Source organism: Rhynchophorus ferrugineus, unplaced genomic scaffold (assembly GCF_030347505.1).
Source record: "Rhynchophorus ferrugineus isolate W39M unplaced genomic scaffold, kcgeb_rfMv2 rfM10, whole genome shotgun sequence".
Taxonomy (NCBI): domain Eukaryota; kingdom Metazoa; phylum Arthropoda; class Insecta; order Coleoptera; family Curculionidae; genus Rhynchophorus; species Rhynchophorus ferrugineus.
The window spans coordinates 18,137,151-18,164,619 of NW_027472589.1; the positions used below are offsets into that span (position 1 = coordinate 18,137,151).

At 34.6% G+C, this 27,469-nt stretch overlaps 1 protein-coding gene and 1 long non-coding RNA gene across 3 annotated transcripts in view; both read left to right on the top strand.

Moving 5' to 3' along the window:
- The window catches only part of Atg13 (Autophagy-related 13), a 131,602-nt gene that overhangs the window by 19,724 nt on the left and 84,409 nt on the right, over positions 1-27,469 (top strand). The gene's annotated exons all lie outside the window — the stretch shown is intronic.
- LOC143203798 (uncharacterized) lies at positions 113-6,203 on the top strand. Its single transcript, XR_013007438.1, has 2 exons — positions 113-5,358; positions 6,099-6,203. It is a non-coding gene; the product is annotated as an uncharacterized LOC143203798 (long non-coding RNA).

The following is a 27,469-nucleotide window of genomic DNA, read 5'->3' on the forward strand; positions in this document are numbered from 1 at the left end:
AATCTATAATCTAAAAGTCTTCCTGAAGGATATCAGTGATTCACGAAAGTGATATAAACTAGTGCCTGTGTATTCACTATTTTTCTTGAAATAAGAGTAAATTGTATTTAATTACTTATATTATAATTATTCTGACAGTTATATTGAAATACCCGAACTATCTTCGGTCGTACGGATTGATCTTACTTGTTTAATAACTTGAAACTTTACTAACCTGAAAGTAGGGATTTTTCCCTTATTCAAATGGGCTTTACTAAACACTGACCAACAATCTGTCCGAGAGACCCAAAATACCACCATAAAGCTGTAGAAATTCAGCTATTCAAAAAAAGGGATTTTGGAAAACATTTTAGAATTTTACGAATTTATCTGTCTGACATTTTGAACATCCATATATGTTTATATTTTGGGTCTAATGGTAAAAATAAATTACTTATTAACAAAAATTATTATTAACATTAACGACAGTTGTCACTATTTTCTCTCCTACTAGTTTCATTTGACTGCTATTTAACATTCTGATTTTTCGTCTTATCCGAGACCTTGAATGTGCCGAAAATAATGTATGCTTACATAGATTTATATGATTTTATGTTCTGTTTGTAGTAAGATTGTAAATAACAATATATTGTACATTAATATAGCAGTATTTTTGAACTCTTATTTTTCAAGATCATTCAAAAAGAACAATATTTTAATTGATAAGATAGAAAAATAATTTTGACGATATTTGTGTTATTTTGGCAACTTTTATTATGCCTTCTTCTGAATGACTTTTTCGATTTTCTCTGAAGTCTCCCGATGTTTGCTCAAGCTTTCTGAATGTTAAAACTTCTTTCATTCAAGTTTCAACGAATAATAATCATAATATATTTCTGATTAACGATCAATAAAATTATTATTATATTTAAAAAGGGCGCTTAAATAGTTGATAAAGTTTGATTGAAAAAATACGATACAAATATTTAATGGTCATTACTCCATTCCTTTTTTTTTGTTCTGGCCTATAACCAGGCGGTGGAATGCATGAACCTGGTCGCGGAGACTTGCCCTGGAGTGACAAGTTGGACCGGGTTATGTGGGACTGCCTCTGGGCTTACCAATACACTAAATCGAAACCGTCTCATAGTTGATCCCTGTGGATCGCTACTGCTACTACATTAAATTTGGGGATATAGCACCCGCTTATCGGGCAGCCGTTATTGGGCCCGGCGATTCTATTGATTCGCGAACATGAGTTAACACACAACTGGATACTGTTGTATCGGGCAAAAGTTATGACTGTAGCGACGGATGAGGTCGTTTCAGCCTGGAAAAAGGAGAGAGCTTGGCGGTGACGTGGTGCTAAGCTCCCAGTATGTCGACCAGCTCACTAACAAGCGCGTTCTCAGAAGAACTTGAGCTGAGTTGTTGTTTGTGGAATGATTGAGATATGAAGTGCTTGATTTCGGTAGTATCAGTTTCCCTATGAATTTGATTATTTCTGACAAACATGGATGGACATGGAGCATTTAATATTCTCCTGAGGAGCTTATTTTGGAAAACTTGAAGCCGTTTGACCTGGTTGGGTGTAACAAACTTGAAGTAGACATTAGATCCGTAGAGGAGTACGGACCGAATTAACATCTTGTAAAATAAGTATTTGATGGAGATGGGAAGTCTGCTAAAAGAGTAGATCAGAGAAGATAGCAGGTTTGCTATCCCCGAACCTTTTTGGATTGCTTTCTGGATTTGGGAATGCCAACCGAACCGCCGGTCGAAGTGAAGACCTAGGTACGTGACGTTATCCAGCCATGGAATTATTGCGGTGTCGATCTTAAGTTGCGAGACGCGCAGTGCGTAACGCTTCTTATGGAAAATGATGGCCTGGGTTTTCAGGGGGTTGATTTGCAACCTCCAGAATTTGAAACACTGACGTAAACGTTCATGAATTGTAACTTCGAACCTGGCGGCCGTGAAGAGAGCAGTGTCGTCAACGTAAAACGCGACGTCAATGTGCTCTTTTCTTGGCAGATCTGAAATAAAGAGATTAAATAAGGCTGGGGCCAGCGGGGAACCTTGAGGTATGCCAGCATCGATTTGTTTACGACTGGAAAGTGATTCCCTGATCTTGACCTGGAAAGATCTGTCCGAGAGATAGGACTTGATGAGAGCGGTTAGGTCTTGTCCATTCCTCTTTACAATCAAGTTAAATATATAGAATATAAAAATAATATTACATTATTCAAAATCATACCGTTATTTTGAACCTGATAAATTTTGGCAATTATCTCTTTCCTTTTCTCTCTCAAAGAAAATTCTAAAAGGGATACGTACATATCATTGTCTATGGCACGGTTAAAAAAAATCGTAAGCACATGTTGTAAAGAAATCAAAATAAACCTATTACCTTTATTATATTACGTCATTGTTACTTTCCTAATATTAAAATACAATTAAATATATTTGGGATCATTATTCCATTCCATTTTTCACACTCACATCACTTGCCAATTTAAAATTATTTAAAATGAACTAACCTGTACAGCACAGATAATCAACCAATTATATCTGTCCTTTCCTCTCTTAAAATACGGGAAGGCATTCATACATTTCCGTTTGTTATCATGAATAAAAAAACAGTCGATGCCTGCGTTTACCTGAAATAATAATTACTCTGTTCAGTCGCTAGTTTTTTGACTATCGGACTGTTTCGACTATTTTTAGTCGATAATTCCCAAAGATAATTATTATCAGTACTCTTTGCATACACTTGAACCAATCTTCGTAACATTTTGCTACTCTAGTTGAAGTACCTCCAAAATATAGTTTCTGAATGCGGCAATAGCGTCTGGCGCCGAAAAACGTTGGCCATGCAATGTCTTCTTTGAAAAAGGTCTTTTGATGCCAAATCAGGGCTGTACGGAGGATGGCCCATGAATTCAGTCAAATAGGTGGTTCCTTCAGCCGATGTGTGTGAGAGTTTGCCTTGTCATGGTGAAGAATGTTCCTTCTTTGCCGCTTCTTTTTTAGTATTTCACGAAGTACTTCTGGCAAGCAAATGGTTGTGTGCCATTCAGAATTGACCAGTCTACGTTGGTCTAACGACATGGTTGCCACGTGTCCAGTCATCCCGAAGAAACAGGCAACCGTTGGCTTCGAGGTGCTTCCATAGGCATAGAAAGACCCATACAGTAAATTGTTGTTTTGTTTTGGAATCAGACGCGTAGATTTGTCACCTGTGCTGATGTTATACACAGCTTTTGACGTACCGCGATTGAATTTCTTGACCATTTTCTTGAACCAATTGACGCGAACATCTTTTTGTGTCTTTGTTAAATGTTGTGAGATCCAAGGCGAACAAACATTTTTCTCGATCTCTTGTGAACGAGATCTTTCCATTAACGCGCACAGCATCAATCTTTTCTGCTGTAACAATTGATATTTAGCTTTATTTACCATTTTGAAGTCTACATATTATGCTATACGTCTTATATTCATATTTCCTATGCACTACTTGGTTCTTGTTAACATATTTTTTAATATTCTATTTTTAACCTTATAACTTCTCTTTATTTACACGTTAATGTAATGTAATATATATTATTTTACTTTATATGTAATTATATTGAAGACTCCTGAGTTATTTTCAAACCATAGAAGAAAGAAATATTGCCCATCGACGTATAACAAATAATAAAGCATCTGAACATATAAACACGCAATACTCTTTGGAGCTTTTATTTTGTTTTTATTGTTTCTTAATATTAATTGTTTATTAATAATTGTTTTCTTAATATTCTTATTAGTTTATGAACTTTGTTTAACGATTATACGTATACCACTTCTTTCTTACTACATTTCTCGCTATTTACTTAATCTAACTTCGCCATATAAAGACCTAAAACTAATTGTGTCAATAATATGAGACTTTGCAAACCAGGAAGATTGAAATATTGAAATTCTGTATCTAACTTCAGTAATAATACTTTGTTATATCTAAAGACAAAACATTTACATTTAAACAAGTCAGTTTTGCCGTAAAGGATATGAAAATTTCGATATAATAACAGATTTTGTTAAAATTATACAAAATAGAACCAAAGATGTCCTTCAAAAGTTAGACCAAAGTATATAACTAAAAACAGTAAACCTCAATTTTTGCTTCTATACCTCCTGGGCCTGGTGTTTCCGAAGTAGCTCAGGAGCAACATCGTTTTGATTGCTTCCATTTAAGTTCCCTTTCTATGTCTTTGTGTTGAATGGTATGCGTTTGTTATGGATGTGAATTGTCGGTCGAAGACGGTCGAGATATCCGGCAGCTGTTACGAAATAGGTTACAATGGCGTCGGTTCCTTCGTCGAAGATGATAGCGAGAGGTTCCGTTCGGTTTCGACGCGCATCTCGCCAGATCCCGCCGTGACGGAAAACAGCGCGCTCTCCCATAAAATAGAACACGGGTCAAAGACTCCGCGTCAATAGGTCACCCGACGTGCTATTTCGGTCCCGCGTATTTTTGATACATCGTCGCGGAGGGCGATCGAAATATACCTGGTTGTTTTTATCGACGGGGCCGTGGGGAAATCACCAGGTACGACGGGACCGGGTATTTTTTCTCGGGTCGATTTTGTACCTGGGTTTTAATCTCAACGTATGCTGGCTGAATATTTTTTTATTCAGTTTCTTGTATCGTTCATTTTTCGACGTTATATTTTAGAGTCTCATTTTTACCAACTATGGTTTATCTGAACTGGGGCTACTGCTTAACGTGAGCTGCGAACCACGGTCCTCGATATTAAGACTACCGACTGGTCAGTGGCCAATTTAGAAATCATCCCAGAAGATATCCGGTCTTATCCTGCTATGAAATAAAAATTATTCATCCAGGTTGCTGGCGTAACTGGGATCATTCTCCTTGTCGAATCTTGCACTGTTGCCTAAGGACAATCATATATGTTATATAATCACAAACATAAATTTATGACAGTGTCCCCCAGCAGGGTTAGTTTACTTGGGAAAGAAGAGACCCTTATAAGTGGGCTATTGGTTCCAAGAAAAGGTGATTTTCGTATAGTTTCAGCGTGGGTGTGACATACACACTACCTTAAATAGGGCGAACCAAGATGTTGATTTCGGCGACAGTTGGTGTCGGTGCTGAAGCAATCTCCAGTGCTTCATGAATCTGTGAGAGCACAAAAATTAGATGACGAGTGACGAGCTCATGCTATGTTGGATTTTGATCAACATGTTCTTGAAATTCATGAAGATAACATTGATGATGAATGCTACTGGTCTGGAGTATTTTGCCTTAAAAACACTGCTGGAGAATATTTGTTCCCAAACATGAAAACTGTCCTTACTATTTAAAAAATAAATTTAGTGCCGTTAAAAGTTTAAAAACAGAGAACTAAACACAGATAACGAGATCCAAGGTGAACAAACATTTTTCTCGATCTCTTGTGAACGAGATCTTTCCATTAATACTCGTCATACTAATGCTCAATAATGACTCAGTCTCAACGTACTTCATTTGACGATCTTGCAATATCATTTCGCGCACAGCATCAATCTTTTCTGACGTAACAACTGATAGTTAGCTTTATTTACCATTTTGAAGTCTACATATTATGCTAGACGTCTTATATTTATATTTCTTATGCACTACTTGTTTCTTTTAACATATTTTTTAATATTCTGTTTTTAATCTTATAACTTCCCTTATTTACACGTTAAACTTTATATGTAATTATATTGAAGACTCCTGAGTTAGTTTCAAACCAGAGAAAAAAGAAATATTGCCCATCGACGTATAACAAATAATAAAGCATCTGAACATATAAACACGCAATACTCTTTGTTGAATGTTGATTTCGGTGACAGTTGGTGTCGGTGCTGAAGCAATCTCCAGTGCTTCATATATCTGTGACAGCACAACAATTAGATGACGAGTGACGAGCTCATGCTGTGTTGGATTTTGATCAACATGTTCTTGAAATTCATGAAGATAACATTGATGATGAATGCTACTGGTGTAGAGTATTTTGCCTTAATAACACTGCTGTAGAATATTTGTTCACAAAACATGAAAACAGTCCTTACTATTTAAAAAATAAATTTAGTGCCGTTAAAAGTTTAAAAACAGAGAACTAAACACAGATAACGTAGTCTCAGGGGAGGAATTAAGACATTGGGCGCCAGTATCGAGTTTAACCCACCAAACAAAATTATTGCAAGAAAAATATGTAAAAAAGACTAACTTTATAATTATAACATAAAAATTAATTTTATTTAGACGGTTGTTTCATTTTGTAATATAATTTTGTAGGGAGTCAGCTAATGTTTCTTCCCAATTTGGGGAATTTGATAAATTGGCATTGTAAACCCTGGTGTCTATTTCTCAACGAACTGTCAACTTTGCTGTTGGTGCAGCAGGACTTCTTCACGCGGAATATTCTTCACCAAATCTCCATTCTGCTCTCGGATATTAGTTTCTTATATTTTAGATCGCCTTCGGCCACCCAAATGGCCCATTTCCTTGGAAACCTATGAAAAAATCGTTCACTTTTCATTCGACAGGCGCGTTCGAATCATTGTAATCTGAATTTGTTCCTCAAGTGTGCTCTGATATGTTAAACGAATAACATTATTTCTAATGCGATCACAGAAAGAAATATGTAGAATTAGTCTTAAGCATCGTATTTAAAAGACTTCAACCTTCCATATGTTAGATGGTAACCCAGCCTAAGTTTTGAAACAATCTCCATTATCCGTTATGTTGCCATAGCTGCTTCTTGGTCGATTCGTCTTATTACTTCAGGGTTAGTTACCATTTTCTTTTCCTGTATTGCTGATTCCAAGTACTGGTACCCGTTGGGTTTTACAATGCAATGCGAACTTAGAGAAAGATGGGAGTTTTTAGTATCATATTGAACGCCATGTCCTTTTTTTTGAGTTTAGAGCTTATCAACATCTTCTGAGGATGAAGAAAAGTGAATTCGACTTCTGGAAATATCACAAATCCCTTACACACACTCAAATAAAAAGAAAAAAATCGATAACGATGAAATGCAAGAGATGAATTCCCAATCTATTTAAAGTGGCAATGAGTCTGTCCCAGGGACCTTCAGCTCTCCATAAAACGTCTGTCGTTCAAATAAGCTCCTGGCCCAGATGGTATAACAATAAACCATCTAAAAAACCTCACTAACAAGCAACTATCTAAACTTGCCATCCCAAAGTCCTGGAAACAGGCGCTTGTCGCTGTTATTCCTAAAAAAAACGCCAAGTCTAACCCTTCTGACTACAGGCCTATCAGCCTGATTAGTTCACTCCCCAAACTTGCCGAAAAAGCGATATTAAACGCATTAAGCGATTTCACAGACGCACATCACATAATCCCGAACGAACAATTCGGTTTCCGTGCTAAACATTCATGCCTCCATCAAGTTGCCCGCATCGCAGCAACTATTCACCAGGCAATGATAAAAGGCCGAAAAACAGGAGCCATCTTCTTAGATGTCTCCAAAGCTGTCGACCAAGTATAAAGCTAAACAACTAGGTCTACCGTATAACCTAATATCCCTGATATATTCATACTTGGATGGTAGGTCCGTTCAGGTGAGTATCGGTGACGCAGTCTCCTCTCGTAAACAAATCTCCGATGGAGTCCCGCAAGGCGCTCCATTAGCCCCAGTCCTATTCAACCTTTATATGGCTGATTTCCCGCTCTACAGACTTCTACAAAGCTTTCTTCACAACCGGATACTGTCCCGACGCAATACGCAATAGACTCCAAGTACAACTGAACCAAACGATAGCGTGGTACAAATTCTGGCGGCTTCAGATTAACCCGAGCAAAACTCAGGCTATTCTGTTCCACCGCAAGAAGGAGTTCCGCGCCTATCGCCTCCAAATCGATAAAGTCCCTATCCCATGGCTCGAGAAAGTTTCATACCTCGGTCTCCAGTTCAACCGCAGATTCCAATGGTCAGACCAAATTCAGCACGCCATTTGCAAAGGAAATGGCGTGTACAGCCCGTTATTTCCTCTACTCTCCTAAAATGCTAGTCCGTCCAATCTGCCTCAGTGGAGCACAGGTGTGGTACAGGTATGTCTCGGTGAGACAAAATGAACTACTCCAAGTGTTCCAATCCAAGAAAATCCGTGCGTTACTCAGAGCCCCATGGTTTATGAGGAACGTCAAGACTCACCTCGAATCAGGCATTCCGTTTGTGAAAAATTTCATAAATATGCTCAGTGTGAGGTTCTCCATCGGAACCTTAGAACACGATAACACCTTAATAAAATCAATACCCGTCCACAAATCCCGGTAGTAAACAAACTACGACAATCTCAGGTCCTTTCCCCCGAGGAAAGATTTCAAAATTCAAAGGCACGTACGATGTTTTCACATATTTTGTATCTAAAATAATCAGATATTTGGGTATAATGTTATTGCTGAACTGATGTGATGAAAAATCGGTAGTAGTTCAGTGTAAAAGCCATTCAGTTTGCTTTTTAAGCATTCACAATATCATATGAGAAGTGTTAGGAACATTGTAGACAACTTTTTCTATGATGTAATGATTAGAACGTTAAGCTCACAGGCGGAGGTCACAGGTTCGATTCCCAACAAGGCGGCAACTTTTTTTCTAGTTTGGTTGGAACATCTGTCGAATCACCTAGACTAGGTAGCGGACTCCAGGGCCTAAGACATTTCTTATTTTCAATCATTGTTAGTAAATTAACTGCGTAATTTATTGAGTAAATATCTAACACTAAAAAGTGAAAAATAAAATAATTTTACAAAAAAATAAATAAATAAAACGTTTTAAAATACAATATGTACGTAATAATCGTTGTAACAACTAAATAAAAATCAGTTTTAAGTCGGTAGCCCTCAAGGAATACAAAAATAATAACATAATTTTATGTGATAAACATAAAATTAAATTAGGAACAAAACAAATATAATTTAATATAACTGTTGGCACCGTACCGACTTCAGACAGATTTTTATTTAGTTGTTACAACGATTATTATGTACATATTTTTTAGTTTACTTTTTTTCTTGTGTTAAAAATCTAAGATTGGTTGTTTTTTACTTTTTAAGGAGTTCCTTATTTATTTTTTGAAGTCGGTTCAATTTTTTTTTTAATATTTTATCGTTTTGGCCTAGCATCTCTATTTAATTTTAGTTGTTTCTGAAGGCCGAAAAGCTTTCTCGTTGGTGTTTTTTCCATATATTCACATCTAAATGAACCTTTCTAAGAAGGTAAAACCTCCACTGAAAAAATAATCATCGGGTATATGTGTCAGGCTTTTCGTCTTTGGTGTTCCTTCTTATATTTGAGATTTTAATCTTCATGCCCTGAATACCTGCGAAATACCTTTTCTTGATCTCTTGTATATGTAAGAATTCTCATTGGGGCGTCGCCACAGATGCAATAGAAATAATTTATGTGTCTGGCATAAATAATAAGTGCTTTCAATACAATGGACTTTCAGTAGTCGTCGAAGAGCGTTTATAAAACATTTTCCTGTTTAGTAATTTAATATACGATAATTATTTCTTATATTTATGACAGGATATATTTTTTATCTAAAAGAAGTGTTTTTTATAAGAGAGATTTTTTTAATAGTATGGTAGCCGACATTAGAAACCAGAGAACACATTTAATTTCATTTTAAGTAGTAATTTTAACAGTGGCCTTTTCAACGAAGCTGTTACACTGTTATCACACTATTTTTTTTTTTAATTTTAGCACAAGATATATTTATATCAATCAAGAAATATGTTTCTTTTGAAAAAGATATAGCCAAAGGCACAAAAATAATTACCGAGTAAATGTATGTAAGTATTTAAATAATATCAAAATTCCTTCTTACATTTGCATTATCTCAATTTCCTGATTTATTCCTACTCAGATCATTCTGCTGAAAGTCCTTGTTTTTAAATATAAAAGATTTATTATTATCATTGTATTTGTTAAGTTGGGTATAAAATCTCAATATCTTTATCTCTGTTAGTTTAGAGGGAAGGTGCGTTATTTTTGCTATTTTTTAAAAGTATGATTCAACATATTTATTCTGTCTTAAGAAGTAAGGTTAAGTTAACGATCTTAGAACAGTAGTAATTATAAACATAACGGTAATTTGGTACATTTACCTTTTAGTTTGTTTGATTTCTTGTTAGAAAGTATTGCTTTGTTTCTATCTTGTATTTCCTCTTAATTTGAATTTTCTATTCTATTTTCCCAGATAATCTGTTAGTTCACTATCTTTTAGTATATATTGGGGTTCCAGTGATTCCAAACGATTGAAAATTAATGTATTTTTAGAATTCCCATACTGTTATCATTATTTATTTCTTCTAGCACTAATTGTGTACATTTTTCTTGGAAAAGTTAACTAGTTACAAATACATTTTTCGTAACACAGTTGTTATTTATATAACATAAATAAATCTGCAACAAAATTAGTATGAATTATCTTATCTTATATTTTAGTCAAATACACATGTTTATTTAATGTATATTGTACATGGAATAATTTACATCTCCCCATATATTTTACTCAGATTCACATTATGTGTGTTGTCTTATGCTTTTTTATTATTTGAGGACATAAGACTATGAAAGCATCTAGCCGAAAACCTAGAGTATTATTTCAGTTTTGACGTACTATGAAATTTTAAATCACTTGTATGAAGAGTTAACCTTAATCATCATGCCACTTCTTCAAGTTAGGGACAGAAGTCTAGTTACAAAACTAAAAAGGTTAATAACTCAGAGCTAACATTCAAGCTGAATATTTTAAAAGGCTCAGATTAGTTAATACAAAGTATCTTCTCCTATATGTCTTAGGATTGTTATAATAACCTTTTTCCTATATAAGATGTATATTCTCAAAGAAATCTACAAAAATGTTACAATACAACAAACCTTCACTTTCTATCATCTGCATGTGACCCAACCATCCGTGTTTAGATTTTAATTTTATTTTTAATCGAGATATTTTTCTACTGAGTTATTACAAAATACAAAAAACAACTTTAAATTTTCTTTTCTAAAATAATATTTTCAATCCATAAGCAGCAGTGAGAGAGTGTGTGTACTTCTCAACCTATACGCTGCTGTTAGTACTATAGGACTTTGAACGTTCTTCGCCAAACCATTCTAGCCTAGAACCTTGGACCTGTGTCTCTATTTCTCTTATTTCCCGCAAGTCTTCTTCTAACATAAAGAGAACCATGTTCAATAAGTATCAAATTTGGCGGATGTGTTGCTGCTCCCGCTTATTCATTCAGCTTTGCCGATTTGGCTTATTGCTTAAATAACAACGCTAATTTAGAACAATCGCGAAATAGAAAAGACAACACCAGCATAAATATAAATACTAAATACTGTATCTGAAATATCATTTCTTCTCAATCTTCAAAATTATTCTCTTACTTATGGTTTTAACATCTTATCTGTATAAATACGAACATGTTACATGTATTAGTTGAAATTTGCTAAAAATTTGAAAAATGTTTTATAAACGCTCTTCGACGACTACTGGAAGTCCATTGTATTGAAAGCACTTATTATTTATGCCAGACACATAAATTATTTCTATTGCATCTGTGGCGACGCCCCAATGAGAATTCTTACATATACAAGAGATCAAGAAAAGGTATTTCGCAGGTATTCAGGGCATGAAGCATGGCATTCATCTCAAATATAAGAAGGAACACCAAAGACGAAAAGCCTGACACATATACCAGATGATTATTTTTTCAGTGGAGGTTTTACCTTCTTAGAAAGGTTCATTTAGATGCGAATACATGGAAAAAACACCAACGAGTGATTTCGAGTATTTCCCGTGATTCTCCCAGTTATTAATGTAGCTGATGAAATTCAAATACTGAATAATAGGAAAAATAATGGTTAGACATGGACAGTATTTTGAAAAATAATAAATTCACTATAAAGTCGTAAATTTACTTTAAAAATCTAACTTAATAAAATTAAATGAAATATATTCAACATATTTACACCTTAGTGCTATTGTGAAATTAAATATTTACTATAATATAGTTTGGAAATATAAGCGAACAAGAATACATTTTGGTCTCCGAATTATCCGTATATTTTATCTTCACATCATTTGCAAATACAAGTGTTAATGAGAAAAAATACGTAGCATGTGTATTTGTGCAATATAATACGATAAATGACCCTCTGATGCGTGTTAGTCATACGAGTCACAAGTTTTTCAAACCCTGTTTCCCTTCCTGCTGTTTCCATTTTAAGCATATGGTGCGTGTCATCATGATTCACTTTGTTTCGTTTTGTTTTTAGAACGATCCGTTTCATTGAAAAGATATTTGATATCATTAACTTTGATGGGTAATAAATATTTATTTATTTGAGCCAGTTGAGCAGCTGCAATGCAGGCTCTAATGGTTTTTCCCCCAGTATAGTTATAAAATGTTGAGTCTCTCTTAGTTTTATAGCAAAGTAGTTAATGTATTTCGTCGAGACTCTACTAATAAAGCGATTTATTAATTACTTTCAATGATGAATTATTTTATATTGGCGTATATGATATATAAATGGACATACAACACAGCTAAAAAGACATCAAAAGTTGTTTTGACATTTTAGATCAACGTGGCCTTTACGTGAACACCCATGTTTATATAAGTTTATTATATAGGTATTCATCTTCGGAATTGTATGATACATAGACAGTTATACAAGATTTTTTACTGACTATAAGCCAAAAATAAATATATTGTTAGTTCAAATTTAAGGTCTCAAGAACTTTTCCCTCCAGTAATCTTTGTACTTAATTTTTTGCAGTTTTATTTATTTTTTTAAGTTATAAAAGGATCCATCAGTGCGGTGCAAAAATTATCTTACTAAAACAAAAACAATTCAGCGCGTTTTAAAAAATATCGATATGTCGCAACACTATTAAAAGAAAATTGATAGTTCTTTTTAACAATATCTATATTTCGTCACTCCAGCCCTACTTTTCCACGCAAAATTATTTTGGCAGATGGAGGGGAGAAATCTCAAAACAACCTTAGGTTTTAATATCGATGTTTTTCTTTGAAACTGAAAGTTCGAAATACTCTTTCACAACTATCTATGTTTTTCGGCATCCCTAATGCAGTCATCAAGCTGATTCCGATGGTGTTCAAAGTATTTGAGAAATTATACATATAGAGGCTTAATAATAAATCTCCTTTTATAAAAAGTGGCATATAGGATTGCAGGTGAAATGAACAATCTTCCCTTTAATCCTAACTTCCAGTTACTTAAATCTGACCTCATAAAGACCTTTTACCACGAAACAAGACGATCAACACACTGTTATATTATATGAGTTATATCCAATATATTCAGGAACTTTTACTTTCAGGCTCAGTAAATCTACCCATGTAAGTTTTACTCATCATAGAAGAACATGCCCACGAGTGAATATCAATAAATAATTCTCAGCACAGATTCTCCCTTCCCGCCTCATTATATCTTTTAGAAAATATCGATATTTTTATATCCTTTTAGAACCTAGAAGGAGTTAAATTCAAAGTATTTATATTAAGTACTTTGAAAAAGTGTTAGTGCATCCCCATGTGCTTTAGCTGATTAGCAGCTAAACGTGCGACATGATAGTGAGGTACGTACAATAAAAGGTTTAGTACCATCCGTCTGATTAATAGTCATATATAGGCTTTAGAGTAATATTTGGAATAAGATATTTTACACAGGAAATCACTTAATTTTATTCATTATTTAATAGTGTAAGAAATACTGTAATGTTGATAATTAAAATACTAACATCAATAAAACTTTATAATGGCCACTATCTTGACAATTTTTAGCAAAAGGTTTTACAATGGTGATTACAATAACATTCGTCTATAAACAACCTCAACACTCTTCAAAAGGCTCTAAGAAACTATAACATATGGGCTGAAACGTCCCGGGCGTAACAAAGAAAACGCTGTTTTTTGTTCAAAATTGGCTTTATTCACCTACATAATCTCCATCAAGAGCCACACCAGCGAGGCCTGTCACCAGTTGCTGTCCACTCACTGACATCGTTTTGATTCCAGAATGAAGTGATGGATCCATATTTCATCCATTGTCACATATCGACGCAAAAATTCCGGTTTGTTTCATTTAAACATGGCCAAACACTGCTCAGAATCATCAACACGTTCCTGTTTTTGATCTACATTGAGCAAACGTCGCACCCACTTTGAACAGAGCTTTCTCATAATCAAGTGCTCATGCAGTATAAAACGAACGCGTTCCTTTAATATCTTTACGGTGTTAGCTAACCCACGCAACTGCGTTCTGCATCATCGGTGTCTCTACGACCACGTTTGAAGTTAGCAAACCAACGTTTTATTATTGTTTCTGATGGAGCGGAGTCCTTATAACACTTTTCAAGCCATTGCTTCTCTTGAACGGTATTCCATCAAGAAGCAAGTGTAAAATTAAAACACGAAATTGTTTTTGATATTTTTTTTTTTTGAAAATATCAAAAAGTAGAGTCAGTCTTAGCACAATAATTCATGAGTAGAATATCATGATATTTTAGCTTTTTTTTTAATGTTGATACTAACTGAAAAAGCGGCGAATGCAATAAAGCTAGCTCCATCTATGCCCGGGACTTTTTAGTGCATGTGTTATATCAATTCGGTCATTTCGGTATTTGAAATTTAACAAGCTGTCGGCCGTTTCTTCGACAGGAATAGCAAGTCAATCAGTCGTAACAAATCTCAGCTTCACTGCGTATTTTCTTGGTACAGCAACTCGAACAATGGCAACTCCACTAGTAGAAGGAATCAGTCTCTCTGGCTTTGCGTAAAACATCAAACCGGACAGTCGGTCCAGACTTAGCATCAATAGATATTGATAATTTATATAGTTTATGGTATAGGTATAGTTTCTTAGAGTCTCTCGAAGAGTATCTTGTGGACATAATTTATAGACAAATGAAGCCACATCGACAGCCACAGATTCCGACCGACCAGACGAACATTCCTACACAAATATTATTATTTTGCTATAATCACCGTTGTATTTTTTGTATTTTATTTACCAAGAAATAAAAGTATTTCTTACCATAGTATCAGAAGAATTACTTAGTGTCCACAGGGCAGATTGTTGATTCACTACGGATAATAATAAAAAGTATATTTTTCAAAACGTTATATTACATCGTATCTTTTACTAAAATTACCGCTCTGAATCAGAATTGATAGATGATATCTACAAAATTTCGTATTACCATTATGATGCTTTAATATGTCACATAAACTGTTGATATGTGTTGACCGTGATTCATTCATTATTGCTCTCAATTTGAGTAATGTAACTACTTAAAGTAAGCGAGTGAAATCGATTCAACCATCCCATAATGGTTGTCTCTCCATTCATTGACCCGACTCGTTAAACAATTACCTTTATCGAAATGTCACGTTAACATTCTTCGAGATAAATAACGTGCTTACGTTCGTTTGTGTCCGGTCTAGAGTTGAACAAACACCGTAAACATATCGGGTAATTGTTATCGTCCTCGATCGCTCTTTAAACAGGACCGCAGAAGTAGTTTATCGGGTCTAAGACACGCTCCGATCTGTGATATATATATCAGATATCCCCGGTTTCGATAAGTTTATGCTGGGTGAATAGGGCAGATGTTGTGCGTCATATATTACGTGGTTAACACCGAAAACATGTTGACTGAGATAAATAAGATAATGTTCTGATTTTGTGTATATAAGTTATGCAACGTACGAGTTTAAAAATAAATTTTAATTTATTAGAAAACTATTCTATTTTCACAGAAGCAAGCAGTAACTTGTACAGGCAATACTGATGCCCCAATTCTATTCTAATATAAAAGAAAACACTTAATTCTAAACACTTCACTTATCACATCGCACAATTCGCACACACAGTTTTGTTTTTCCAATAATCAGTGTTATATCCAACACTTTCATCTTAAAGAAACGGCCAAAGGAATGTTTGTGGTCTGGTCAGCTTACGATTATTTGTTCATCACCAGTTTGTCTTACCCAAATTTCCATGGCAGAGCGTGTATTTCCAAGTAATTTCAGTAGTCTGCGATTGAACAATTAAATTACTTCATTCCACCTTTGATGGCCGTGCACACTGACCTGTGATACTAGTGCGGATAATCCACTGACTAGGGATGTTTTTCAAAGCTTGACTGTTTACTAATTGTCCTATGAGTTAAGTAGTAGAATAATTGTACAACTCCAATAACAGTGGCCTTTAATAGAAAGTGCTACCAGAAATAAAACATGCTGCCGGTTAGAAAACCAGAAAAACAACGAATAACGTTACTAGTTTGTAACAATGCTAATGTTTCACACAAAAAGCTGAGAGCGAGAATGGATCAATTTTTATGATGTATCTGTGCCGACCGAACGTAACAACAATATCAACAATATCAAAATTGCATTCTGGTGTATTGAGTAACATCTCTATTAAATTATAAAATTGAAAATGCCGAATAATTTTAAATTTCGTACTATACATTAAGGGTGTCGATAGTGAAGAAAATTATTGATATATCCGAGAATAAAGAAATATCGAAGCTTTTAAATATATCCACATTTTTTCAATAATGATATTAAATATTTTTTCGTATAGATCTTTAGGGTAAATGATGTGGCTCGGTGAATGGAGGTAAAACGAAATGAAACAGTGGTGTTTACATGATGTGACCGTTATTTATTGACAATATAAAAAAATGTGAAAAATACAAATAATAAAACGGATGGCAGCGGAGTTACCTGAAGACGAGGCTTGGGTAGTCGATGGTGGCACGTCTAAACCAAATGAGGGTTGAGCACTGAAATGACCGAAATACCCTTCAATAACATTCCAGATAAACGTCTCGGGGTTGCCGCCAGCTATTCGTTGTCGGGTTCCAGTTGGCACCCCGCCCGTGTTCAACATCTGGGATTATATTTCTGGGTATTTTGCAGACCGTTATTCCGCGATGTAAAATTCGACATGCCTCAAGCCTTAACCGACCTCAAAAAAGGAGGAGGTTCTATGTTCGGCTGTATATATATTTTTAATGTATGTTGGTCGATTTCTCCGTCAATTATGGACCGATTTTCAAAACTGTTTTTTTATTAGAAAGAGTGCACTTCCGAGATGGTCCCATTGGAACCAAATCAGGACCTTTTAGGGGATGGGGGGAAATCGATGGAATCGCTCAAAGTTCAAAGGCACGTACAAAGTTTTCACATATTTTTTACCTAAAATAATCAGATATTTGTTTATAATGTTATTGCTGAGCTGATATGATGAGAAATCGGATGTAGCTTTTTAAGCACTAACCTTATGATGTGAGACGTCGTAAAAACGTTACTGTTTGTATGGTGTAACGATTAGAACTTATTTTCACACGCGAAGGTCACGGCTTCGATTCTTAATGGAGACAGCAGCTTTTTTTTGTTCTAGTTTGGTTGAAAAAATTGTCAGATCACCTAGAATGCTTATTTTCAATCATTATTTCTTTATTCCTATTTTTCCTCATATGGGATGCATTTTCAATTGGGCTATCCATTGTAATACTTATTACGTAATACTTAACAAGTGCTTAATTTATTGAGTAAATATCTAGCACTAAAAAGGGAAAAATAAAATATTTTTAACAAAAAAATTCCGAGCAGGAAATGAAATTTGTTTTGTTCGTAATTTAATATTGTGTATATGTCACAAATTCTTCGATTCTTCGAAAAGTCGATTCATTTTTTTTTGTTGAAAATATTTTTAAAGATATATAAATCTATCGATACTGTACATTTTGCCATATAAAAACAATAAATAAAAGATCAATAATGGTGGATAAGGATTCCCGGAATATATACATATTATCGTTAGATTTTACATTTTGAGTTTACAGCCAGGATATGATAATACAACAACAACATAATTATAAATAAGCAGTCCAGCTTATAGTAACTTCACATGTGTTAATGTTGTGGTCGACACGTATGTAATATACAAAACCAATCGCTACGTTTCTCCAGGAACGAAAAGTTAACTTGCATCAAAATACTATGTTGTGATAAAACGAAAAACATTCCCAAAAAGTATCTTTCAGAGCGTCCAATATACGATTCGGATCTTTGTTCCTCAGAAGTAATGGAAAGAGCCACCATATCAGGCTAGGCCAGCGTGTTTAAAGGTTCAATAAGATGACTCGGCTAATTTAGGTCATCATAATTAGACAATGTTTGCGTCGGCGGGTTTTGGTAAACTTTAAATTAAACGATAGTTTATTGGCGCCAGTTCAGTTTGTTAAGTGATATGTTAGATAATTCAATAATTTTCCAATAATTATAACATTTTTGATATATATTCCTGGATTTAGTATTAGATATGATCGTTTAAAATACGAAATATAAAAGTAAAATATTCGTTCGTAAATCTAGTTACCTCATCATTTCATGTACGAATTAGACACAGCGTGATATACGTCTGAGTGACAGCGAGGCTATCCGTATTTGTGCATCACCAAAAGAGCCAGCCATGCAAAACATATCAATCTATCTGTTCTTATTGGCCTGAATAACACCCACGTCCCATATACTAACATAGTAAAGTTTGTGGATATGACCAGGTTTGGGCAGTATTTGAATTACTTGTAATGAAATTGGTATTTTCAATTACTTCTTAGAAATGTAATTTGTAATTAATATTTGAAATACGTATGCCTTGAAAATACATTTAAACATAAGTATATTTAGAGATTTTATGAATTGGGTGCGTTGTACCGAAAATAACGGTCGTAGTTTTTTTTTTCTAAATAAAATGTTGACCGCTGATGGTGTCAAGTATCTTGTTAATTGTCACATTCATTCTTAAACAGTTTTTTTCACGAAACTTAACTCCATGTGTACCTCTACGATGTCTGACGTCGTCAGGATTACTGCATCCCAATTAAAAAATCTTAGAAAGGAAATTTTACTGAAATAAATGGAGCAATATTGGCATCATGCTACACTAGTATCGTAGGCGCTAGTTACAAAATGCGTTGTTTGCTAGAAAGCTTCACAGCAGAAGAGGGCCAAAGAATAGAAAATCTTGCAATTCATGCTTTAGAGGCAAATTACAAAACATGAAACAATGCTTGGAAGTAACAGGAATGGTAGCACTAGTAAAGATGATAATTTTATGATGATTTTGCGATGAGGGTAGTGACCAGTGACAGACATTACAAATTGATTTAAGCAATTAGAGCTAGTCGGATTCCTAAATGATAAAAGTAAATGGGTTATCATCCTTAAGTTATAGAGATGATATCTATATATCGATATTTTTAGAAAAAAAATTGGATCGATTAACAGTTGTAAACGAGGCTATCGAATTTTTAGTTCCTAAGTAAAATATTCATGTTATAAACCTATAGTTTCGAAGGAAAGTGTCGAACTTTTATTTTGAAATATCGATCAAGGTAGAGATGCATGAACTCTATTTAAATATAAAAAGGTCATGCAATCGTCAGTTGTATCGGTCAAACACAAGTTTCTGCTTATCAAGACCTGTAGAATTCTTTAGCAGTTTTTATTCATTCACATCAACAAGACTTCAAAGAACTTCATCCACTCTGGAGCACCAACAGGCCAACAACCGCCGATGCAGGCATGGCCTGGGGAATAGACGAGATGAAACTTGGACTAATAGCTTCAAACGATTCAACTCACTATTCCTCCGATGTCACTAAACAGTCAACAATTATTGACTGCTTCATTTCACAAAATACGAATCAAGCTTCCGACGAAGTTCCGAAGTTCTCAAAGACCTCGTTTCTGACCACAGGCCTATCCTCCTCACGATCAGCGACTTTCTTCCATAAAATCCAAACCCCAGAATACCACCGATTGGAAATTGTTTCATTCCGAACTGCAACGAACAAGACCTATCCCAAGTATCAATTCTCCAGACGATCTAAAAAGAGCAGCCTCCAAGCTCACTCTAGACATCCAATCAACCGCAGACAGAGCTACAAAAACTCGCACCTCTGAACCCATTCAATTTAACCTTCCAAGAGAAATTAAAGAGCTAATCAGGTACAACAAGCGATTAGCGAGAAGAGCTCGTGCCGCACTGGACTCTGAATATTTTCTTCAGTCTAGGCAACCCCACTGCTCCTTATGACAATATAGAGAAATATACCCCCCCCCCCCCAAGGCCGATTCCTCCACAGATATAACAAATCCGGAAGAGGCCGAGCTCCTCGCTAAAACGTTCGAGAACCAAATGAAATGCAACCCTTCACTTGGCTCACTACAACATACGTTAACCTTCATAACTGACACTATCCCCTCTTTGAAGAGGAAAAACTTCGTGTCAGATCATCTTCTAAAGAAATAAATCTTCCCGATAAAACGTCTATCCTCGAAAAAAGCTCCAGGCCCAGATAGAATCATGAATATCATAAACTCCATCCTGAGGTTAAGACATTTCCCAAAAATTGGAAACATGCGCTTGTCGCTGTTATTCCCAAGAAAAAAGTTTAGTCAAATCCTTTCGAGTACAGGCCCATCAGCCTGATTACTTCACTCTCTAAACTTGTCGTAAAAAAGATTTTACACAGTCTAAACAGTTTCACTGACGCGCACCACATAATCCCGGACGAACAGTTCGGTTTCCGTGCCAAACACTCAAGCCTTCATCTAACTGTCCGCGTCGCAGCAACCATCCATCAGGCACTTATAAAAATAATTTTCCTGATTCACTCATACTTGGAAAATTGATCCTTTCAAGTAAAGTCTCCTCTCGGAAACAAATCTCTGCAGGAGTCATGCAAGGTGCTCCACTAGCCCCAATCTTGTTCCATCTGTACATGGCTGATTTCTCACTTCCCAAACAATCACATACAGCGTTTTATGCAGCCGACACAACTTTCTCCATCACCGGTTACAGTCCCGACTCCATCCGCGACAGGCTCCAGGTCCAACTCAATTAGGCGATGGCGTGGTATAAATTCTGGTGACTGCAGATTAACCTGAGCAAAACTCGGGCTATTCTGTTCTATCGCAAGTAGTTCTATCGCATACCGCCTCCAAATTGAAAAAGTCTCTATCTCCTGGCTCCAGTTCCAGTGGTCAGCCCAAATTCAGTACGCTATTTGTAAAGACAATGTTGTATACAGCCTACTATTTCCACTCCTCTGCAGAAAAAGCAAGTTCCAAATCCTCCAGAAAGCGACTCTGTACAAAATGCTGATCCGTCCAGTTTGGCTTTACGGAGCACACGTCTCCGAGACACAACTTGCATTACTCCAAGTGTTCTAATCCAAAAACTTACTCAGTGCCCCATGGTTTATGAGGAACGGGAATACCATACGTGAAAGCTTCACGAATATGCTCAGTGTGGGGTTCTCCACAGGCGCATCCTTACAACCCCGGTAGTTAAACCAAATACGATAACGTGGTCTATGGTCTATGTCGCTTGCAAAACATAACTATCCTGAACCCGAAGCAACATCAGCAAAAGACCATTTGATTCTAGCTGGTTATCCTGGAAAAAGGAAAAAGACATCAACAAGAGGCTATTTATGTGATACAGATTTATGAGTACATTCAAACATCTTGATGAGAGGAAATTCTCCTTTTACCAAGTAATGGCTGGACGGATAATAGCTGAGCTGGATTAGTTCTATTTACATAACCTGATCTGTAATCTGTAACATCTGACTGTATTTTTAAAAGCTAAATTATGTGTATATAGTGGAATATAAAATACTACATGTATTTTATAGGTTATACTTTTTTTGTTTATTTTTATTTAGTTATTACAACGATAAAAATGTTCATATGTTAGAGTAAAACCTATTTTGTTGTGTTAAAAATCTAAGTTTGATTATTTTTCACTTTTTAGTGAGTTCCTTGTTTATTTTACGAAGTCAGTTCAATTATTTTTGTTAAAAATATTTTATTTATTTTATATTTTCATTAAAGCAGAGCAGTTGTTTTTCCCCAGCTCTGGGTATGACTTTGAACGCTAAGCTGTGTCAAGGATTTACAGAAAGAAAAGAACTAGACAAACTAGACACTCAATAAACAATAAATTACCCATTACATTAAATTAATAAAAAGTATAAGTAAAATCTGAAGCTCGTGTGATAAACATCCTATGATTTCTCCATATTTTATTCCGTTATTGATGACAAAAGAGTTCTTGAAGGTGAAATTTTAACTACCCGCTACAATGGCAAAAATGCTGATTAATTTCTATAAATACCAAGTATCCTATTCATTAGTTGCTGTTCGAAATTACTGTTGTTCGGTGCTTATGTTTTCGACCTTCGGGTTTCGTGGAACGAGCGTATAGTACATGCATTACAGGTTATTTATACCCGTATATTTTAAGTAGTCACTGATCCTGGTGTATCTTAGCCCGCACTCAACTTAACGGCTTCTTTATTAATATAATCCCCTAGGAGCCTAATCCCTTGATGCCAGACGTAATTTTTAAATCAAGAGTCATATTGTATTCGTCTAGAAATCGTTTAGTTTTGGAGGTTAAAGTAGAATCGATAGAGCTGATGGTAAAACGTTTTTCTTTGTAGCAGTCTTAACATGTTGCAATGCAGTCTTAGCAATGTTGAACAAAAAAACGTGCCCAGCATTCGTGTGTTGGCAATATTATTTTTCTTCTCTGTATATTTTACTTAAGGGGATATTATAAGTATAAGAGCTTTTTTCATATGCTCAAAGCTAACCCGATTTTTTTTATAAACCCGTAAAATTAAGTTTTTGTTACTTAATTTTTAATATTTATTAAAGATAAGGCTACTTTTTAAAATGTTAATATGTTTTTTGATCCGAGACATCAATATTTTTGTTTTAGGATATATTTTTTTTATTCTCCGATATTTTTCTCCACAACTGACATGGCTAATCGCAATTTCTGCGGAACCGATTTAATTAAATATATATAAATGGTATAGTAAATTTAGCGAAAAACTTTTTTACCTTCATACGAAAATTATTTAATTTTTCAGTAATCCTCTTAACTGTGGATAATTAAACTTTGGAAATATTAAAAAAGAAACGATCTGTTTAAAATTCTAAACTAGTTTTAAGGTTTCGGTGAATTGAGGTAAAAAGAAATGAAACAGTGGTGTTTACATTATGTGACCGTTATTTATTGACGATATTAAATAAAACGTGGAAAATACAAGTGATGAAAGAATCAGCGCTGGGTGTACCTTGCCTGTAGACTAGACGAGGCTTGGGCAGTCGATGGTGGCACGTCTAAACCAAACGAGGGTTGAGCACTGAATGAATCGAAATACCCTTCAATAATCGACCAGATAATCGCCAACTATTCGTTATCGTTTCCAGTTGGCGCTGCTGCTGTGTTCCACCTCTGGGATTATTTTTCTGGGTACTTTGTTGACCGTTATTCCATCCACGATGTAAAATTCGACATGCCACAACGTCGCTACACTAGAATATCCTATTAAGTAAGTTTACTAGTATACTATATATAGGTACTGTACGCCGAATCAGACAATCACTACATAGTATAAAATAAAGTCGCCTTTTCTGTCCCTATATCCCTATGTGCGCTTAAATCTTTAAAACTACGCAACGGATTTTGATGCGGTTTTTTTCAATAGATAGACTGATTCAAGAGGAAGGTTTATATGTATAATACATGCATAATATACTAAGGCAACATTGCTAATTTTAGAGGTTTCTAACGTGATGTCGTAAATTAACCTATTTTTTTAGGCTTATTTAGCAATTAGCAAAAACGCTGCCTAACGCTACGAGTTAGATCAAATTAATATACTACAGTATTGTACACCATAAAAAGGTTACAAAAAAGTCCGCGATGGTATATGTTTATCTTTTAGGGATAACCCACATTAACCATTTTTATTGTTTACTTTTTACGTGGGAAAATGGCTTATTTACGAAGCTATTTTAAGCAATACAGCATTAATCCTTATCGAATTAAGTACCTTAAATACAGTGTGCAATTAATATAGATCAATATGGTTCCTTACAGCATGCAAATTAAACAAATCTTTTCGGAGATATTACAAATTTAAAATTTGCGTTTAAAAATGTGTAATGTAATAAAAATTGTATGAATTTAGATATTCCAAAGATAGCAGGAAATCTTCATAGTAAGTATAGGGGAAGAGGAATTGTTTTACTCCAAATTTAATGCGTGCAGGCCAAGGGCAGTAATGAATGAACCAAAAATACTGGATCGATTTTAATCATGTTTTCATTGAGTGACATAGGCATATATATTTTATGCCCGTGCAAAGTCGGAGCGGGCCGCTATATTTTTATATACAACGTTCATATTTTTTCTGTAGTGTATTTAATTTAGTATCAGCATTGCACCCGTGCGAAGCCGGTGCGGGTCGCTAGTATTAATATAAATTAACGGATGCTGATGAACAGAGTAGTGTAATATGACAAACAAGAACAATGCACTAAATTAATCAACACTGTTCTTTTATTTTTAATTTGTCGTGAAATCGAATATACGACTTTTGCACGACCGGCTTAAAATTTCCAGTACTCAAAATTCAAAATTATTACAGAAAAGCAAGAATTACGTTGCGTAACTGATAACCGGCAAAAGAATCACTATACCAAGGTGCACTACAATAATTATTAAATACTCAATTCAGATTGAACTTTGAACTTTGCTAGTTTAGCAACACAGTTGTGGAAGCGATGGTGAATTGTTGCTTTGATGTTTAATAACAAAAGCTTAAAACCCCACAAGCAATACGAACTCATTTTGATAAATTAGTGACTTTTTGAATTTCCCGCGCTGCCTTAACCTCCGTCTATTAATAGACTTCTGCGAGATTTTAAGAACGTTATTTAGTTCATGTTTTAATAGCTCTTGAGTTTTAACAAAAATAAAAGAAAAAAAAACATAAATTTATTTCCTCCATTTATAAGCTCGAGCTTTAGCCCCCTGTGACTATTTCTTGTTTCCTAACCAAAAGAAATGACTGAATGGTAAGAGATTTGGGTCGAATGAGGAGATCATCACTGAAACAAACACGTATTTTAAGGAAGTAGCCTGCCATAAGATAACCTATTATTTGGAAGGAATAATGACTGAACTAGATATAATTTTTTTTGCTAAAAAACTATCTTTCATTTATTCAAAAATTCAAGTCACTGATCCTCGTTCAACATTAGGTCCGATTAAGTTAAGTTCTAACTGGTAAAAAGAATTTTCTTATTTTTTATTTTAAATATATTTTAAAGTCTCCTTCTACAACTATGGGTTTATCTGGACTGGACCTACATTAGAAGCCTACCGACTGGCGAGTGAGCAACTTTAGAAATCATCCCAGAAGACATCCGGTCTTACCCAGCCTGGTTACTGGCGTGACTGGCATCATTTTCCTTGTCGGATTTATTACAAACATAAATTTACGACCGTCCTTTTGTCTTTACCACTGTGCCACCAAGCCGACTATTATATTCTTATTAGGAGCACGTATTAAAAACCGCAGTTATTATTCGAGTTATAAAAATTTATTACGCAAAACCTTGTACATATTCATTCGAGGAAATATTTAAAATAATAGATCATACATACCCGATGGCACAGCAACAGTGTTCATTCATTAAGATTCTGACACTACTTGATGCTGAATTCTTCTTAAGTTAAACATTAATAGAGCTATCAGTGGTACCATCACTGATTTCAGATATTCTACTCCATGAATTGCCAGCTATCACTTCACTGTTAAATTAACCAGTTTTGTTCGCGTTTATATATATATATATATATATATATATATATATATATATATATATATTAAAGTCTTCTTTTACCAACTGTGGGTTTATCTGGGCTGGACCTAAAGTTTAACGTGGGCTCCGAACCACGGTCCTCAGCATTGAGCCTACCGACTGGCGAGTGACCAACTTTAGAAATCATCCCAGAAGACATCCGGTCTTACCCAGCCTGGTGGTTACCTGGCCTGGTTACTGGTGTGACTGGGATCATTTTCCTTGTCGGATTTTACACTCTTGTCTAGAACATTCGCAAATTTTAAAGAACCACAAACATAAATTTACGACCATGCCCCAGCAGGATTCGAACCCGCGGCTATCGCAACAGTAGGAGGACAGTTCCATTTTGTTGGCATTAAAATAATTTTCATATTTGTTTGAAAGAGAAATCAACAATATTTGTTCAATAAACAAAGAAAGAAACAGTTTACACTGCGGATGATTAGTATTTTAGGTATTTCTTCTACATGCCATAATCTTTGAACAACGGCTTTTGTTTTGTTTCGTCTGAATATTTCCATTGTGCTTAGTTTATGAAATAATGTTTCTGGCTATTGTGATGTTCTAATTAATATCTGTGATAAAGTATTTGATGATTATATTTTACAATATTCCATTTTAAATGTTTATTAATATTAATTTATTATAGTAAGGCTTGTTTAAAAAGAAATATATTTCAGAAAATTGCTTTATGCTATGGTTCAATTAACAGGTGCCATACATACGCGATTTTTACGATTATAATTGTAAATAGCAATTAAAAATTACGCCTTAGTTCGTTAAAAATATTATCGTACATCAAGACCTAAAGTTAACGACACCACAAGAAGAACAGGAAACACATGATGCGAATACATAATTGACACAATGAGATACTAGAAGATTCGAGAGAAAGAATTAACATTAAAATTACAAAAGGCAAAGTAGGAAGAATACACCCAGTATATATTAAGTATTATACGCTACTACGGTATACTATATACTATCAGACACATACACATCGTAACATAAAGAATTTCAAAGTCTTTTATTAAGTTTTTGTTTACCCTTATTGCAATATTTGTTTGTCTATTTATATGGTTTTTTTGCGTCAATTTTTCGTTTGTTAATATTTATCTGTATAAATACGAATATATATTTCAAACTAAGCTCGGTATTACACAGTTTGTCCATACAAAATTCGATAATGGTTGCATTTTACGAACTTTGTTCAGTATTTGTTGCACAATACTCACATTGTATGGATTCTTTTGTGCAAAATGTTTGTTATTTTGCTATACTCTTGATAAATCGACCGTAACAATATGTGTTGAGGATTTATTGTATTAAAATAACAATTTTCAACAAACAACAATGGATTCTTTATTGAATTAAAACTTATAGGTAATAAATAGGAGTTACTCCTGTCGATAGTTGTTACAGAAATAGGAATAATTAAGCCTTTTTCAAGATATAAATATTTTTTGTTTTTTTTTTTGAATATTTTTTTGTCTATACAATATTCTGTAATTGTCACATTTTAAATTTTATGTACTCATATTTCTCATTAGAATATATTTTGTTTTTGTTTTTTTCCAAAAGAATTTCTTCCTGTCAATTTCAAGCACTAATCAATGATAAGTGTGCTATTTTTATCATTGA